Source organism: Macaca mulatta, chromosome 20 (genome assembly GCF_049350105.2).
Source record: "Macaca mulatta isolate MMU2019108-1 chromosome 20, T2T-MMU8v2.0, whole genome shotgun sequence".
Lineage (NCBI taxonomy): Eukaryota > Metazoa > Chordata > Mammalia > Primates > Cercopithecidae > Macaca > Macaca mulatta.
This window is the reverse complement of record NC_133425.1, coordinates 67,396,586-67,414,914: the sequence shown is the minus strand read 5'-3', so window position 1 is coordinate 67,414,914 and position 18,329 is coordinate 67,396,586. Positions and strand designations below refer to the sequence as shown.

Here is an 18,329-nt window from a genome sequence, read left to right as displayed (position 1 = left end):
CTTCTCAAGTGGAGGGAAGTGGTCTCTTTAGGAGCTGTAAGCTGTGTAGCCTGGGATTAGGGGAGGGATGCTGTCAGTACTCCCTTAGCTGCTCAGGCTGGTGTCTCAGTAGGCTGTATACCCCACTAGTCCACTGGCTCTGGGCTCAGTTCAGCCCTAGGACTTGCCTAATAGTTGCAGTCCTTGTGGCCTAGATTGCTTTTCAACTTTATTTGGAGTCCCAGAGTGCTTTGGCCCACAATGGTGAGACTTGTAGGAACTCAAGTTCAGACTGCTGGGATCAGTCAATCCCTCCTGGCCAGGGCTGGTTTAAATGCTCACTCTGTGGGTGGGCATCAGCTGAATTTGGTCTGTTTTGTTTCCTTGCTATAACAGGGCAACATTGAGTTCAGTGCCTCACAACTGCTGTGCTCTTCCTCTTCCCAGAGCAAAGAAACACTCTTGGCACCATGCCAACACTGTCAGGAAGGTAGAGAGGTGGCATTAGCAATTCAATAGCCCAGCAATTCGGGGTGATCAGTGGAGCCTTTTATTCTGCCATTTTGCTCCACCCTCAGGAGTGTGTTATTTAATTTCTGCATATTTGTGAATTTTCCTCCTGTTTCTAGTTTCACAGCTTTGTGGTCAGAAGATACTTGATATGATTTCAATCTTCTTAAATGTGTTAAGACTTGGTTTGTGGCCTACACGTAATCTATTTTGGAAAATCGTACTTGTTCCCTTGAGAAGAATGTGTATTCTGCTGCTATTGGATGGAACGTTCTGTATATGTTTGTTAGGTCCATTTGTTCAAGTCTGACATTTCCTTATTGATTTTCTGTCTGGATGATCTATCCATTGTTGAAAGCAGAGTATCAAAGTCCTCTACTATTATGTTGTTGTCTATTTCTCCCTTCAATTCTGTTAATATTTGCTTTGTATTTTTCAGTGTTCCAACACTGAGTACATATAAATTTACAAATATTATATCCTCTTGATGAATTGATCCCTTTGTGATTACACAGAAATATTCTTTATCTCTGCGACAGACAGACACTCTTGCTCTGTTTTGGTTACTTTTTGCATGGAATATCTTTTTCTATCCCTTGACTTTCAGCCCATGTGTCTTCTTAATTCTAAAGTGAGTTTCTTGCAGGTAGCCTATAGTCAAATCATGTTTTTTTAATCCATTGGGTTACTCTGCTTTTTGATTGGGGAATTTAATACATTTACATTTAAATTAATTGATAGGTCAGAACTTACTGTTGCCATTTGAATAAAACTGATTATTTTATAGTTCCTTTGTTCCTTTCTTCCTCTCTTGCTTTTTTTTTTTTTTTTTAAAGTGGTATGATTTTATTCCTTTTTCTTTGTCTTGTATGTATTTATTATGAGTTTGGCTTTGTGAGTATCATGAAGGTTATATAAAGCATCTTATAGTTATAACAGTCTATTTTAAACTGACAGCAGCTTAATGTTGGTCACATACAAAAACTTTATACTTTTACTCACCCTGCCAACATTTTCTGTTATTGATACCACAATTTACATCTTTTCGTACTGTGTATCAATTAAATTTTTGTAGCTGGTTATTTTTACACATTTGTATTTTTAACCTTCATCATAAAGTAAAAGTGATTTACATACCACCATTACAGTATTAGACTATTCTAATTTGACTATGTATTTACCTTTATTACTGAGTTTTATACCTTCATATATTTTCCTGATGCTAATAAGCATCCTTTCATTTCAACCTGAAGAACTTCCCTTAGCATTTCTTGTAAGGCAGGTCTAGTGGTGATAAACTCCCTCAGCTTTTGTTTGCTTGTGAAAATCTTTATCTCTCCCTTATTTCTGAAGGACACCTTTGTCAGGCATGCTATTCTTGGTTAGCAGCTATTTTCTTTCATCACTTTGAATATATCATCCCACTCTTTCCTGGCCTGTAAAGTTTCTGCTGAGAAATCTGCTGATAGTCTTATAATGGGCCCTTTGTATGTGACAAAAACCCCTTCTGTTTTCAAAATTCTCTTTATCTTTGACTTTTGATAATTTGATTTTAATGTGTCTCAGTGATGACCTCATTATGCTTAACTTATTTGGAGTTGTTTTGGGCTTCATGGAACTGCATGCTTATTTCTATTTCCAGATTTGGGAAGCTATCTTTCATTATATCTTTAAATAAACTTTCTTCCTCTTTCTCTTTCTGAGCTACTTCTGGGAATCTCATAATGCATATTTTGGTTCACTTGATGGTGTCCCATCATCCCATATGCTTTCTTCATCCTTTTCATTCTTTTATATTTTTGTTCTTCTCACTAGATAATTTCAAAAGACTGGTAATTCTTTAGTGGTAGTATACTTCCTTGAATCTTATGTTCCTTGAAGCCTTCACGTTTGAAGAAACAGTCAACTCTTCCTGTCTTTATTGATTACCATGAAGAGAGACTTTCACCAGTGAGCCTGGTTAGAGATGCTGAAGGTTTCTCAGACCTTTACCATGAATGCATTTGCTTCACTCCTCTTGTTTCCTCTTATGGGGAAATCTTAATACTGTGTGCCTTCTCGTCATCCTACAAAGCTGGGACTGGTGCCAATAACCTTTCATTTATTTTCCCCAGAGCTGTGCCCTGAAGTGTTTAAGGTTGTGTGCTTTCTCACAAACCAGTAGATCAGGCTTTTAAGATACATATTGGCTACTGAGATCCATACACTGTCTGAGGGAACTTGCACAGGCCATGCACCAGGGACGCACGGGGTACCATCCATGGTGGTGGTGGTGAATGGGGTCCTAAGGGTGCACAGCAACTTGTTGGGAGTGTATATGGGAAAGTTGTCCTGCAGGATTTGTGGGTGGATCTCTTGATGGACTCCATGAACCAGTTAACTATATCTGTGGCTGGCCGTTGAAAACTGCATGCCAGTTGCTGTGAGTGTTCACTTCTTCTCCCTACTCCTAGCTACCATTGGATTATTCAGCCATGTAGATCCCCTTGGTATTCTGGGTGGGGCAAGATGATGTGAGACTCTCAGGCAGCATCCCACAAGGCTGGGTAACTCAGGCTCTCACTTTGCTCTCACTTTCCCTCATGAGAGAAATTGTGGGTCAAGGGGGCCTCTTTTGGCACAAAGATGTGGTACTTTAAGGAAGGGTGATATTAGTAAAATGAAATTGCTCTTCTTACTCTTCAATGTTTCCACTCTCAGAGTTTTTGTTCCACCAGTGTGCTGGAAACTCTCAGCTAGATTTTGTGGCTCCCACAAAATCTATTCTCGTCTGTGGGTAGTTACACAAACTGGTGTTTCCTTGAGGGGAATGAAAGCTAGATTCTCCTGTTCTGCCATATTGATGATGTCACATTCCCTAGATGCTTTCTTTGTAGAGGAACATTCTGAGGCTTCTTTGTAAGAAAGAATAACTTAACCATTTTTGGTGTATAAGTTCCCTCATTCCTCCAATTCTCATCACTACAGAAACACAGCTATCTGCATCTCAAAACCAGGCAGTGCCAGTATAATAAAAATAAATGATATGGAAAATAAAGCAAACACTTAGTTCATATTGTAATTGAACATAACTAGAAACAATATTTGATTAATGGTTGAGAATAACTATCTTTCAAATAGAAGTAAAAGTATCCACATATCAAGGCAAATAACTCTATAAAATAACAAAAGCCACAGTTCCCTGAAATTTTCTCTTCCAAACTTTTCCAAAGATGGGAGGTACTGAGGAAACATATTGTGTATATTAGGTATGAATAAGTGCATATGTGGTTATAATGCTATTTTAAATGCGTTATCTACCAAATCAACTCACTGATCAGAGAAAGTTAAAATGTAAAAATTTGAAGCTAACTTCCATCCGAATTAAAGCTACATGCTCAAAAGACAATGAATGTCAGAAGTAACACTTAGAGAAATATTAACTAATAAAGGCAATTCAACTTTTAGAGGCCAAAAAATAATCCATTATGTTAATGTGTGACTTTCTTAGGGAGTTACTAAGTGCTCCCTGCACAGTTTAACTTACTGTGTTGGAGCAGTAAAAGTTATAATTAAAAAACAAAATCCTGGCACCATTGGAAAAATATACCATATAAGAATGAATTCAAAAAGTAACTATGATTCACTCATGCTTGATATGCTAGGTTCAGATCAGAGATGTTAAACATTAAATAAAGGTCACTACAATCAAAGAAGTCAGGGAATGGGAAGACAAACTCAAAACAATTAAGATATCTGTCTGGAAAGCTGAGAATAAAGGAGGTTTTTTACAGAATGAAAACTGATTTACCAAATCCTAAAATCAGGGGCACCTTTTGTTTTTTGTTTTGTTTGCTTGTTTTAGAGACAGGGCCTTGCTCTGCACCCAGGCTGGAGAGCAGTGGCACAATCATAGCGTACTGCAGCCTCAAATTCCTGGGCTCAAGCAATCTTCTCACCTCAGAATCCCAAGTAGCTAGGACAACAGGCATGCACCACCACACTCAGCTAGTTTGTTTCAATTCTGGAGGCAGATGGGGTCTCACTACATTACCCAGGCTGGTCTCAAACTCTTGGCCTCAAGTGATCCTCCTACCTTGGCCTCCCAAAGCACTAGAATGATAGACACGAACCACCACACCCAGACAGGAGCATCTTTTGAAGCTTGAAAGTGGTAAACACAGAACCAATATGATGAAACAAAACAAGACAGAAGATTACTTGACATAACAAAGTAAAGTTTCAGAAATTGCTATTTCCCAGCCTGGTCAACATAGTGAGACTTTGTCTAAAAAAAAAAACTAATTAATGAGATACTAGCTGAGCACAGTGGCACACACATGTATTCCTGCTGCATGAGGGGCTAAGGCATGAGAATCGCTTGAATCCAGGAGTTTGAGACTAGCCTGGGCAACACAGCAAGATCCTGCCCTTAAAAAGAAAGAAATAAAAAATCGTTGCTTCGAGAGAAAAAAAAATCAGGTTTAAAAACTATCTAAATAAATAAATGCATGCTAAATTCATCATGTGTTATTAAAGGGAAACTAGGATGCTAGGACCCATAGCATTGAGCACCACAAAGCATTATTCAAAACCGCTCTCACTGGGAGTCAGAACACTAGGATATTTTCAGTAAAGCAATCGCACATTGTTATAAATGTTACTTGCAGTCTTCCTTAAGTTTCAGTAGAGAAAAGTAAGTATATTAAGACAATTTAATCGATGTAAAATTTAACAAGGTTTTAAATCTAACAGCTTTAAAGAAAAAACCCAACTCTGAGACTGGGGGTTATTATTTTGTAACTCAAACAGTAAAAACCATGATGTTGAGATCTTTACCTACACTCTTGTAGGTAACAAATCTACTGCAGGAAACAACAAATGAAAGTTGTTGCTATTTTGCAGTATTCTGAAGGAATATACTAACACTCAGTTTATGTTTATGTATTTCTGCACTTCCAAACCACAAGGGCAACTAATATTCATCTGTGTGGCATCTCAACAAATAAACCCAAAATGAGTAACAGGGTTGAAAACCAGTTTTTTTTTTTTTTTTTTTTTTAAATCTTGGCTTAGATGTAGAGAGCTATTATGAAAGAATATGTTAAGTTAATGAAGACAGTAAATTAGTAGGTTTGAGAACCAATTTCTTGTGTCTTCAGAGTTTTCAACTCATTATGACAAAGATAAATTCACGTCAGTGAAAATAAAAAGTACAGACTAAAACAGTAATTCTAGGAGCTGTATTAGGAACCTAAAAGCCAATTGTTTACAACGGGTAAGCCAAATATCCATAGATAACTGAAGACCATAGATTTTTCTTCTTTGTTTTTTATTTGTTTCCTCTATTTTGCCCTTTAAGGTAAGCAATACCTTAAAGGGCAGGTATTGTACCTGCTTGTTTGTCTCTAGGAAAAAAACAGATGTCATGATAAAGCTATTGTTTCTGAAGAATGACCACCAATGGCAAGTTTCTCTTTGTAAAATGAAACAGAGGGAGCTATCTTATTCTCAATAGGGTCTCATAAAAAGATACATGTTTAAGGCTGATAATTCCCATGTACACATGGTAAGAAGGAACAAGATCTGCTTAGAGTTAATCTTCAAAAAAAGATAGGGATCCTTAGGCACTGTTTGCAAACAATAGGTTCCATGGGGTGAGTGCATCAGCCAAAATGGCATATGTGTAAAGTGAGCACCAGCATGTGATAACCGTTTGTGGATGACGGTGTAATACAATATTTTGTTTATGTGACCATTTATTTTAAAATACACCAGATCTGTAAATATTAACAAATAAAGAAATAATAATTCACACAGAGAATTTCAAAGACTATCCTGATTATTGATAGATGATGTACAATAAGACAAGCATAATTTAAGGAAGCTAATACAAATGACAGCAAAAATGTTGCTTTTTTTTTTGAGACAGAGTCTCACCCTGTCGCCCAGGCTGGAGAGCAGTGGTGCGAACACTGCTCACTGCAAGCTCTGCCTCCCGGGTTCATGCCATTGTCCTGCCTGAGCCTCCCGAGTAGCTGGGACTACAGGCACCCGCCACCACGCCCGCTAATTTTTTTGTATTTTTAGTAGAGACGGGGTTTCACCGTGTTAGTCAGGATGGTCTCACTCTCCTGACCTTGTGATCTGCCTGCCTCGGCCTCCCAAAGTGCTGGGATTACAGGCATGAGCCACCGTGCCCGGCCTGTTGCTTCCTAATCTATAAAACAATTATATATAATGTAATGATTTCTAAGGTTTCTTGGCTATCTAAAGATCCAGAACATTGCCATTATTTTACCAAGTCAGACGACTTTCTCTTTCTCACTTGGCAATATTTACTATGTTCCAGCAGCTTTGTGAGCATAGGTTACTCAATTGAGAGAAAAACTAGATATAGATCCCATAGTTTATAGACATTAATCACATAACTATATCTTATCAAAAATTGTGTAAGTGTTATAAAAACATAGGGAGCTCTGAATGCACAGTAGGGGACTGATTCAGTTTGCTGGGGAACGTATGAGAGTATAGGAAGATTTTCATGAGGAACTCAATTTTAAGCTGAGATCTGAAGGATGAGTAGAGATTATCTAGGAAAGGGAGGAATGGGATGAAAATGGTATTTGTAGGTAGAAGGAAAGGCTTGTCCAAAGATCCAAGTTAATAGGTATGTAGCTGAAATAGTAGGGGGAAGAATGTGATGTAATGAAGTTGGAGCATGACACTAAGTTCAGATCATGCTTAGCTTAGAATGCCATATTAAAGATGGTAGTCTTCATTTTAGGGAAAATAGGAAGCCTTTGAAAAGTTTCACCAACAGGAGACAAATGACCAGATTTTTAAAAGATCACTTTGGTTGTGATATGGAGAAATAGTTGTCAGAGGTAAGAACGAATGTTGAAAAAACAGGAAGCTTTTGTGGTAGGCCAGGTGAAACATCATGGTAATTTGGCCTAGGACGGTAGCAGTGGAAATTGACATAAGTGGCTGAATTCAAAAGATATTTGTAAGGTAAAATGGACGTTAGGTGATGAAGTAGACATGGGGAGGGAATTATCAAAAATAATTCTAATGTCTCTGCAATTAGTTAAGTCATTTACAAAAAGTAAGGAATACGGGACAAAAGAATAGATTTTTTTCTTTATTTTTAAAGTAGGGGGTTATTTGAAGATCAGGAGTTCATATTTGGACATGTTAATTTTGAGCTATGTTTAGAGATGTCATGTAGAAACAGAATAAGAACAAGGAATGCAAATTAAAAGAATCAAAGGCATATAATGGAAACCTGAGTATAAATGAGATTTCCTAAGGGAGAAAGCATTCTATAACTGTTTAAAAAATGTAAAAACACACAATTTTAAGGCTTTTTGGAAAAAAGAACATATTTACTGTATCAAATTCTCACAAGCCTTCCAATGTCAAATAATAATCAGCATTTCAATGTTTTATCTTAATTGAACATCATAATCATTTTATGGGATAGGTACTATCATTATTCTCATGGTGCATATAAAGAGGGTAAAGCTTTGGGAAGTAATTTAACTTATTCAGAAGCCAGAGTTCAAACATACGGCTGAGCTCCTGACTATTCTACTGGGCTGCTTTCTTAGTACTTCTTATATTAAATCAAAAACAGTAGCAAAGTCTTGTGAAGACTTTAACAGTCAAAGTCTTGTGAAGACTTGTGTGCAGAGTGCAACACTGGATTTTTGAAGTAATAATGTGGGAACAGAGTACGGCAGCTTTAATTTGATAGAACTATGGGAGAACAAAGATTTTAGGAACATAAAATGAGTCTGGTTTACACAAATGACAGAAATCTCCCGCTCAGTTACCTTAAATTGCTTCATATCATAAAACCATAAAAAGTATAATCATCAGCAATACAGCATCCAACAGTAACTCTGTTTAGGAACTGGTTTCAGTTTTGACTCACAGAAAGTAGTATTTCCCAGAAAGTTATCAATGTCAAAAGACTTAGTTTTTCTTGGGCTATATGAAAATCTAACTCAGTTTACGATACCCAATAAGGATCAGAGCCATAGAAGAAGTTGAAAGTTTACTAAGTGACAAGAATTTGAAAATCAAGAGAACTAGGAAAGGCTTGTAAGTAGATAGCTTTGGGTATTATTATCAAATCAAGAAACCTTATTTTATGCTTATACTTTTTTAAAAAAATGCTTGTGCCTTTATGTTTGTAAGTATTGAAATATTGGGGTCCCCAGAAAGTATAAGAATAAAGTCAAATTAGGCAAATACATAAGCTTTAACTGAGTTTAAATTTCAAAATAAAGTTATTGTCTTAGTCTGCTTAGTATTGCTATAAAGAAATACCTAAGGCTGGGTAATTTACAAAGAAAAGAGGTTTATTTGGCTCACAGTTCTGCAGGCTGTACAAGAGGCTTGGCACCAGCATCTACTTCTGCTAAGGGCTTTAGGCTGCTTCCCCTCATGTCAGAAGTTAAAGAGGAGCTGGCATGCACAGAGATCACATGGCGAGAGAGGAAGCAGAGAAAGCAGGGGGACTGGGGGTTTGTGCCAGGCTACTTTTAACAACCAGCTCTCATAAGAACTAATAGAATGAGAACTCACTTACCCCCAGAGAGGACAAATCTATTGATGAAGGATATGCCCCCATGACCCAAACACCTCCCATTAAGCCTCGTCTCCAACATTAGAAATCAAATTTCAACATGAGATTTGAAGGGGTCAAACAAACCAAACTATAGCAGTAATAAGAGAGCAAGTGTTTGCACTATTAGCATAAGGAGTGCTTCGGAACTGAGTGGAATGTGGACACAATGTCTCTTAAGAGCAGGAATGCTGGTTCTCTGATCAGATACAAAATTTTTATACATGTGTAACTCTTAATGATGACCAGAACAAATACTAGAATTGTCACTTCAATAAATTGCAATGTAGGTATTTATAGTCTAAACTTGCATGCAATTTCAGCTTCTGGATATAACATCAGTGATTCGAATTTTATTTATTTTATTTGCAGCTGAAATGACTTGTGTGCAATATACGTGATTGGTAACCTTACTAGAATGTCCTAAAACATGCTGTGCCAGAGATAAGTTTAGTTGCCACAAGGATTTAATGACTGAAGTTGAATTTTTAGGTCATAATATGCCTGAAAAAAAGGGTTGTATCATTTTTAGCATTAAAGATATTTAAGGCATTTTATTATTATGAGCCAAATACCCATCTGAACAACAAAGATGCCTTGAGTGTTCAAGTCCATCCACAGTTTGGAAGGTCTTGAATAAGGTTCTTGAAGCTTTTCTGTGCCCAGCCTCTGCAGACTGATCAAGCTATATGCAAATTATCTTTTTCCATAAGCATTTATTTCATGAACTTAAGGAAAAAGCCAAAGTGAAAATTAAGGTTTATATCAGGGCCAAGACTGGGATGAGGTAAGAGAAATGCCTATGGTGTAAAATTTAAGGAGTCTCTCAATCCCAGGGTCATGTAAGCGCTAGGCTGACACCTGAAAGTGGGTACCTCCTTAAATTTTGCTATATAAGCACCTTCCTAGCCTCACCCTAGTCCTGGCCTTGGATTTTATTGTCAAAGGTCTTTCAAAGTCAAGGCAGTGCTATCTCTGATGTACATCGTTTTGTTGTTGCTCAAAAGCTAACAAAAATCAAGTACATAATTTTAAAATTTTGTATCTAAAAGGTACTGCAAAAAAATGAAATGCATACAGGGCAATATTAATAGAGATCTCAGCTAAATCTGAATAATAAATAACAGCATACCTGTTTTTACTATTTGCTATGTGCAATTATATATATATTTATATATAAACACACAGACACACACACATACATACACACACACATATAAAATCTTCTTCAGTCCTCAACTCTGACTTAAAGTATAATTACCATTATTATTCCCATTTTTATGGGTAGGGAATTAAGGCTTACAGATGTCAAATAAAAAATTGCTCACTGTCGCATAGCGAGTAGGAACTCAAGTTGATCTAACTCAAAAGTCCAATCTCTAACTGCTATGCGTTGCTGCCTTCTAAATATCATTTAATACTGGTGATCTGTTGATTGTATCTCTACTATAGTTAGGCTTGGACATGCTAATTGCTTAAGTAGATTTAGCATTTTTCATGTCAGAAAAACTGGTTAATAAGCTTTAGAGTACTCTTATTCTTGCAGCCTTATAGCATGGTTTACTAAGAAAGGGAAAATGAAATGTAAAAAAAGAAAAGAAGGAAAAAACAAAAGATTGTAAGAGAAAATACATGATTCAGAGATCATATCCCTTTTGTGAACCAGGATAAAATAATAAGCATGAGAATGCGATTAGTATATGCAAAGAGGCTGCTTTAAAGCAAAATCAAAAGAAAAAGGAGGTCTCATCTATGGTGGATCAAAAGACAGAAATAAAAGGTTTATTAGAGAGGACAAAAAATGTTACTTTGGTTTTAATTTCAGCTTTTTCAAATTAAAAAAATAAAAAATAGACTTCTTTTTTCAGACACAAAGTATCAAAACTTGTTACTTTTTCTATCTGCTGTAGAAAATACTGATGTAAACCAAAACATAGGGTGAACAACCATACAGTACTTAATTTTAAAAACAAGTTAAATAAGTGGTATTCAATTCATATATAAAGAAACACTTATGCAGAAGTAACTAAGATTATTAATCTCTAAGAAATACATGCTTCACGAACAATTTTAAGAATATGTTTTAAGAGACATAGTATTATTGGCATTGATTGTGGTATTCTAGTTTTTTGGGAAGAGTAGATATTATAAAAGGTTAAATGCCATTTTTTCACCCCGCACCTGCCCAAACCTCTGAACTCCTCAAACCCTTACCTCCATCACCAAGCCAGGCTTTGATACCAGTAAGAAAGTCCCTATCTTGCAACCTGCTAAAGAGTGCCCTCTAGTGTTGCATGCACATGAAATAACTTTTTTTTTTTTCTCCCCATAAAGTGTTCTGGTTACACTGAACCTTAGGTTTTCCTTGGCATTGCAGCCAAGAAAGATAAATGACGCTTTAGAACAATTTTCTGGCTTTTAATGTCAGCTAAGTAAAACTATAACACTATATTAAAGAGTTATAGGTTTTCTTTAAAAAACTTTTATAAAATAAGGGACATCCACTTTAAAAAATAATGCACCTTTTGTTCAAAGGCTAGTTTTTAAAGAAAACAATTTGCATAAAATGTAAGTACACTGCTAACATTAGAATGTACTAAGAATTTTAGTACTTAGGAAAACAGGAGTTTGTTCCATCAGAAAAAAATAGTGGTGACAATAATTTGCTTCTCTCAACCTCTGGAAACTTACCTAATTTCTCATAAGTGTATTTGTGCTGAAATTTTTATTTCTGGTGACAGTCAAGATTTTGTTCATGCTTAATAAAATCCAAAAGGGAGAACATAAGAAAAACAAATTACTTGACTATAAAGTGAGTATATCTTTAAATTCCAGGGGGGAAAAATGGGATATTTCAAAAGAGAGCATTACATAACATCAATATATTCCTCTGAACAGTTTTGACACAAGTACAAAGAAATTTAAAGAAATGAAGGAAATCAGTGTTTTCATTGTCTAATACACACCAAGAAATTTGAACTGTGAGACTAGTAACTTCATAAATTATCACTCTATCCTCGGCATAACTTTTTCTCTTTTAAAAGAGCTTATTTACATAATGAATTACAGACATAGCATGAGAAAGATTATGAAAAGCTCAATACTAAGAAAGGACTAAGAAGAATGTTAATGAACACAAGTATGTGATATGTCTATATACATATATATGTTTACGTATTTCTATCACTTTAATAATTAAAGTGAAGATCAATCAAACACTTGGCTCAGAAACATGGGCAAAAATAAGATCTCTGAAATTGTCTTCTGGTAAATAAGGAAGTAAAAACACTGAGGAAAGGATCAGAATTCACGAACCCACTAGATTTGCTTAATATTTTCTTCTTTTAGTTTGTTTTTAAGGTGGGGGAATGTTATTCTGCATTATGCACACTAAATAAGGTTAAACGTGTGCAACATATGAAAGATTAAACAAATCTGTAAAAAATACCAACCCAAAATATAAGAGGTACAAAGAAAAAGTAGCACATATCCTAATGTTTCCAGAGTGGGGCAATGTTTAGAAATAAAATATTATTGAAACATGGCTCTTCAGGTACTTGTATTATCTAAATCCCTTGAATGGTGTCTAAATAGAACAGGGACTTAACAAATCCAAGACAAAAATAGACAGAGAAATGGGTATAAAAAGGCCACATACTTGGAGTAAGAAAAAAAACTCTAGGTTCTATTTCTATCCCTGACTCACCATTGACCTTGAAAAAGTCAGTGTTCTCCACTGTGATTCAGCTCCTCTGTCAAACGGGAGCAATAATTCTTGCCAGAAACCACATAGGAGTGTTGATAATGGGAGGATTAGTGTGATAATGCACAGAGCTTATAGAAATTTTAGTGTGCTGTGTACACTTTTGGGAAAGATCATGTTTTTTTTTCCTATCCCACAAAAGCTTAAAGAAGATAATGGATGTATAAAACATTATGTTAAATTCTGCTTAACATCTTCATTTTCATTTATCTTGACAGTTTCTTCAATCTACTGTTTTTTATTACCTCTTATGTGTTAATATTTTCATGTCTGGGAATTTTTAATTCCCTTTCTATCTTATTCTATTTGTTTTCTTTTCAGTTTTCTATTTCTAAAAAAAACAAGAATTTATTCTTGTCTTGAGTTTCTCCCTTCCCTCATTCTATATGTATGCACAAGTACTATTTTTTCTTCTACTACTCTGTTGTTCAAGTATAATAAAAGCAATCATAACAATGATATTAACACTTAATATATTTGAAAGTGCTTCATAAACAAACGCTAATCTCATTTCAGTATTTATTCAAGTTACTCTCAATTAGAAAAATTGTTGATAGTTTATATATCTTATTTATGAAGCCCTTAAAAGGTAAATTTTTTTTTTTTTTTTTTTTTTTGAGACGGAGTCTTGCTCTGTCGCCCAGGCTGGCTACAGTGGCGTAATCTTTGCTCACTGCAAGCTGCACCTCCAGGGTTCACGCCATTGTCCTGCCTCAGCCTCCTAAGTAGCTGGGATTACAGGAGCCTGCCACCACGCCCGGCTACTTTTTTTGTATTTTTAGTAGAGATGGGGTTTCACTGTGTGAGCCAGGATGGTCTCAATCTCCTGACTTTGTGATCCGCCTGCCTCGGCCTCCCAAAGTGCTGGGATTACAGGTTTGAGCCACTGCATCCAGCCAAAATTTTTAATAGTAGTAAAATTTTCATCCTGTCACTATGAAAGAAGAAATAACCACTGGATGTAATAAAGCAACAGTAAACTTTATTATAGTTTTTAATAGATTTCCTAGTAAATAAAAATATAGACAGAAAAAACTATTTTCTAAATTTATCTCAATTTATAGAATAAGATATATTTTATATAACCACAGGGTGAGAAAAACAGAAATGTTTCACATTTCTATTTTCAACTCTATTACTTTTGGGTGGATAACAGTGGAAATCACTTAATATATATGAAATATGGAAACGACTACCTCTCATCGTGCTCTTGGAATGATTAATTGTGCTTTTACATTAGAACAAAAGCTGTGGGAACATATGGTATTATTACTTTAATACAGGTAATTCATTGTAGTATGAAACAGCTATATATAGACCAAATAATAATCACTTACATTACATAGAATAAAACTGCCACTGAAAAAAAGAGAAATGCCTCTTTCTGCCTTTAATTAGTTTTTAATAAATGATACATAATAAATGGCAACATTCTAACTTATCACAATTTAGGCATACTCCTTTTATGGGAGGTGCGGGGGTATGGAAGTATATGAACTCTGGTATCTGTTTGCATTGCCTGGGAAACCTTCTCTGTTAAAGGGTATTCATTGTTTCAACATCTGAAAAGACGCAAGTTCTCATAAAGTCCTTTCAGGTATGCATGACTAATGGGAAGTAGTCCTTCTATAGCACAAAGTTCCAACTACAGATAGTCTATCTGTTCTTGGTTCACATCTCTATGAACATCCATTTCATTTACTGTTGGTTTTAAATCACACACTCTTCTAGTGAGATTAATACCTAGAGTATAATACAGCCCTTTTTACTTCACAAACGTGAGAAATACACTTAGATTAATAGTTTTGATTTTTTTTTTTCACAGCTGCTTTTTGGTTCCCTGACATTAAATTCTGTAAACCAGGCCTCCAAATATATTTTTTCATGGTATATTTCAATAGATTAGAAGACCTTCTGGTGTTTAAGTTTGTTTTTAAGGATCCAGATGGGATTTATTTTTCATATATGGTTTCTGCTTACATGCAACATTATATTTTAAAGTTTTTTAGTCTTCCTCAACTAGAAAGGATAAAGGGATAAATGATCACCACAAGCAGTTAATAAGTATCTAACCGTGGTATTCTACTTACTATGGGGGAATATTTGTGCTTTTCTTACTCTCATCTAGACCTACCTGAGAAGTAAAGCAGGTGAGAAGGCAGATTTTATCATTTGATGTAACTGTCAAAATGGTGTCACATGTTCACTGAATGTACTCCTCCCTCCATGCTTACATTAGCCCTTTCCATTGCTGTAACATCACACTGCCTGCATGCATGCACTTTTGCATGTAAAGAGAGGAACTTTTATCCCTAGCATTGTCTTGGAATAAAAGAGCCTGGAAGGAAAACCATTGTTTCCTTTTAAAGGGGATAGAAAAAACATACTTGGGCTACAAATAACTATTTCCATATGCTGACAGCTAACTTACCCTAAGAAAATTTTAGGTAGATTTTCTATAGAGAAATCTTTTTTACCCTCATTGGATTACCCCATGAGTGTCTTTGTCCTCAAACAGTATGGTTTTCCTATCTGAAAAATGTTGAGTAAATTTCTACTACGACTAGTAGATTCAGGAGATTAAATTTACTTAATTATCAGTACAAATATACCTCTTTCTTATGTGGTCTTTATCAAAATAAACACATAACAAAAACTGAATTGATCTTCATAAAATTGACACATTCATACAAAGCTAAATCACCTTCTGTCACATACTGAAGGCAAATGATCACATACTTACAAAAATATAGGTGTATCTTGATGTAGTGTGTATACTTACAGTATTATGCCTGACACTTCTTCACACTGCTCTTCATGTGTTCACAAGCATATACACGTGCAACTCCATTTCTATAAAGTCAAATTCATCTAACGTTACATAGTCTGGTTGATATTTCTTTACCTTTTCCTCCTTTAAATGTGACTAGCTATTTACACCATAACAATTCTGGTACAGCGCTGATTTAGCATTTTTATTGGAATGTGAAAGCTCTTAAAAGAAGAAAAAAAATCTAATCAGGCAGAAGAGATAGAAAACTTGCTGAATTTTCTTTCCCCCTTCCAAGACCCCCCTGAATCCTATCAAAAGCACATCTTCCATTCATTGCTTCCCGGTGTCATTATGACAAGCGGCTACAAATCAATAGCAGAGGGAAAGGCAGGACCAACCCGTACTCACCAAGTGATAAAGATTCACTCTCAGCCCCGATTTGCTAATAGCCCATAATAACAGCCATTGGTGCCCTGCATTAAATCATACATTTCACTCTGCGTTTATTATGGGATTTTTAAAACTCCTCACCAAATTGGATTTTCTCGATGGTCTCTAATTTCCACATTTATCATTTAAAATTAAACTCCTCTGTGGAAAGGGGGGATAGAAAAGAAGAAGGTAGAGAGAGGCCAGACAGTACTGTATTTTTCCTTTTGACTCCCCCCTTTATGAAAACCCATAAATGATACCAGGTATCACAGCTATAAGCAGCAGAATTTTTTAAATATTAAAAATTCCAGAAATCAGGATAGAATAGTCTGTATGTGCTGATATGTGAATGAAGATGACAATTCAAGAGGACAAAATATATATACATAAAGCAAGTTTTAAACAAAATAAATTTGGTTTAAAAATTATCAGTAATGTTGCCATGAGGGTGAATGATAAGAGCAATGGAAAATATGTTAATGTTACAATATGCAAATACTCCAAGGAGCTATAGAGTTCAGCAAGTAAGGTATTCTAGCTTTAAAAAACAATATTTTTTCTTATTCCAAAGTTGAGTGACAAACAGATGAAAAGTAAAAATTCTTTTATTGTTTTGTCATTACATAATAGCTTGCTTTACCCTCCATACTTTCTTAATTTAAACATTAATTGTAAAATTTCATAGAGTCCTGTAGCCACAGGACTCTCTTCTTGGCTGCTATGGCAAATCCCAAATAAGTTCTTAGAGCTCCCATAGATGCCACCAAAACAATGGAATCAACCCATGGAAACATAAATCACTTCAAGTTTAAGTATATATCTTTTTAGATAATTTTTTTTGTCCTCTGGGTATAAAAATGAAAATTACATTTCAGTTCTATAGCATCATATGAAAAGGCTATATTTTCTCGAGGCTGCACAGTCGAGACTCAACTATGGCTGACTTATAACTACAGCACTAGCAGGATCCAAAGACATCAGAAGAAAACTAATCAGTACATATGTAGAGATGCTTGAAAAGGCTAGAGGTTTAGTGAAATGTCAAATGATCCTCTGATTTCTTCCTTTTGGGAACTTCCTCAGCAATATAGTCTTATCTATATTATTTGCCTTAAGAAACAGAAAAATGATCTTTTAAATCAGAGAGTTTAAAGGAGTTGAAAAGTTCAGCCATTTAATAACAATATTTCATTTCATCTTCACACTTTTGTTTTGGAATTTTGTTATTGACCTAATAATTTTTAAACGTTTTAATGGTCCTTTAAAAAAATCTGTCATTAGTTGCTGTGCCTTTTCTTTTTTTTTTTTTTTTTAGGTAGAAAAGTACTGTTGTACATATACCTGTTCTTTCCTCTCCTACTCCATATAACTAATAGCTTCCCATTTTAATGAAGTCTTTATTCAAGTAACATACATATTGAAAAGTGCACAAATAAAAATATGCTATGAATTCTCACTAGCTGCACACACTTGTGTATCCAGCATCGAGATCAAGAAGCAGAATGTTTTATTAGTTACCCAGAAGCTCCCCTTTGCTTGTTTTCAGTCACTACCAGCTCCCTCAAGGGTAGTATCTGTCTTGCTTCTAACATCTCAGATAATTCTGCCTACTTTTGAACTTTGTGTAAATAGAATGCTCTACTATGTACTCTTTTGTGTCTAGCTTCTTTTACTTAAAAATTATATGACATTAATTCACAGTGATGTATGTAGTTATAGTTTGTCCATTCTCATTGCTGTAGAGCAGAGATTGACAAACTAAGGTCAGATCTGGCCCACTGCCTGTTTTGTATGGCCTGTGAGCCAAAGATTTTTACATTAAAAAAAAAAAATCAAAAGAAAGATAGTTCATTACATGTGAAAATTCTATGAAATTCAAATTTCAGTGTCCACATATAAAATGTTGTTTGTTTTACAAAACAGTCATTCTATTTTGTTTAAGTATTGTCTATGGCTACTTTCATGCTATCACAATATAGTTGAGTAGCTGCAACAGAAACCCACATGGCACACAAGGTCTAGCATATTTACTATTTGGTCCTCTACAGGAAAAATCTGCTGACCTCTGCTGTAAAGTGTTCCATTGCGCGACTATACCACATTTATTTATTCATTCTAGTGCTAAAAAACATTTGGATTGTTTCTGATGTTAGGCTATTATAAATACATGTTGTAAACATTCTAAAACATGTATTTGGTGGACATGTACACACCTAAGAATGGAACCCTGCTGGGACAGGGTATGCATATGTTCTGCT

At 35.3% G+C, this 18,329-nt stretch overlaps 1 protein-coding gene and 1 long non-coding RNA gene across 7 annotated transcripts in view; one reads left to right on the top strand and one right to left on the bottom strand.

Moving 5' to 3' along the window:
• The window catches only part of LOC144337686 (uncharacterized), a 216,629-nt gene that overhangs the window by 31,727 nt on the left and 166,573 nt on the right, over window positions 1-18,329 (bottom strand). For 2 of the 5 annotated variants that reach the window (XR_013411107.1, XR_013411102.1), the window contains exon 7: window positions 15,649-15,719. The exons of the other annotated variants lie outside the window; for them this stretch is intronic. The gene's annotated coding sequence lies outside the window, so the exon portion shown is untranslated. The remainder of the gene's footprint in view (window positions 1-15,648; window positions 15,720-18,329) is intronic. 5 annotated transcript variants of the gene reach the window in all.
• LOC114674456 (uncharacterized) overlaps window positions 1-18,329 on the top strand; it is a 131,453-nt gene that overhangs the window by 30,328 nt on the left and 82,796 nt on the right. The window lies entirely within an intron of this gene.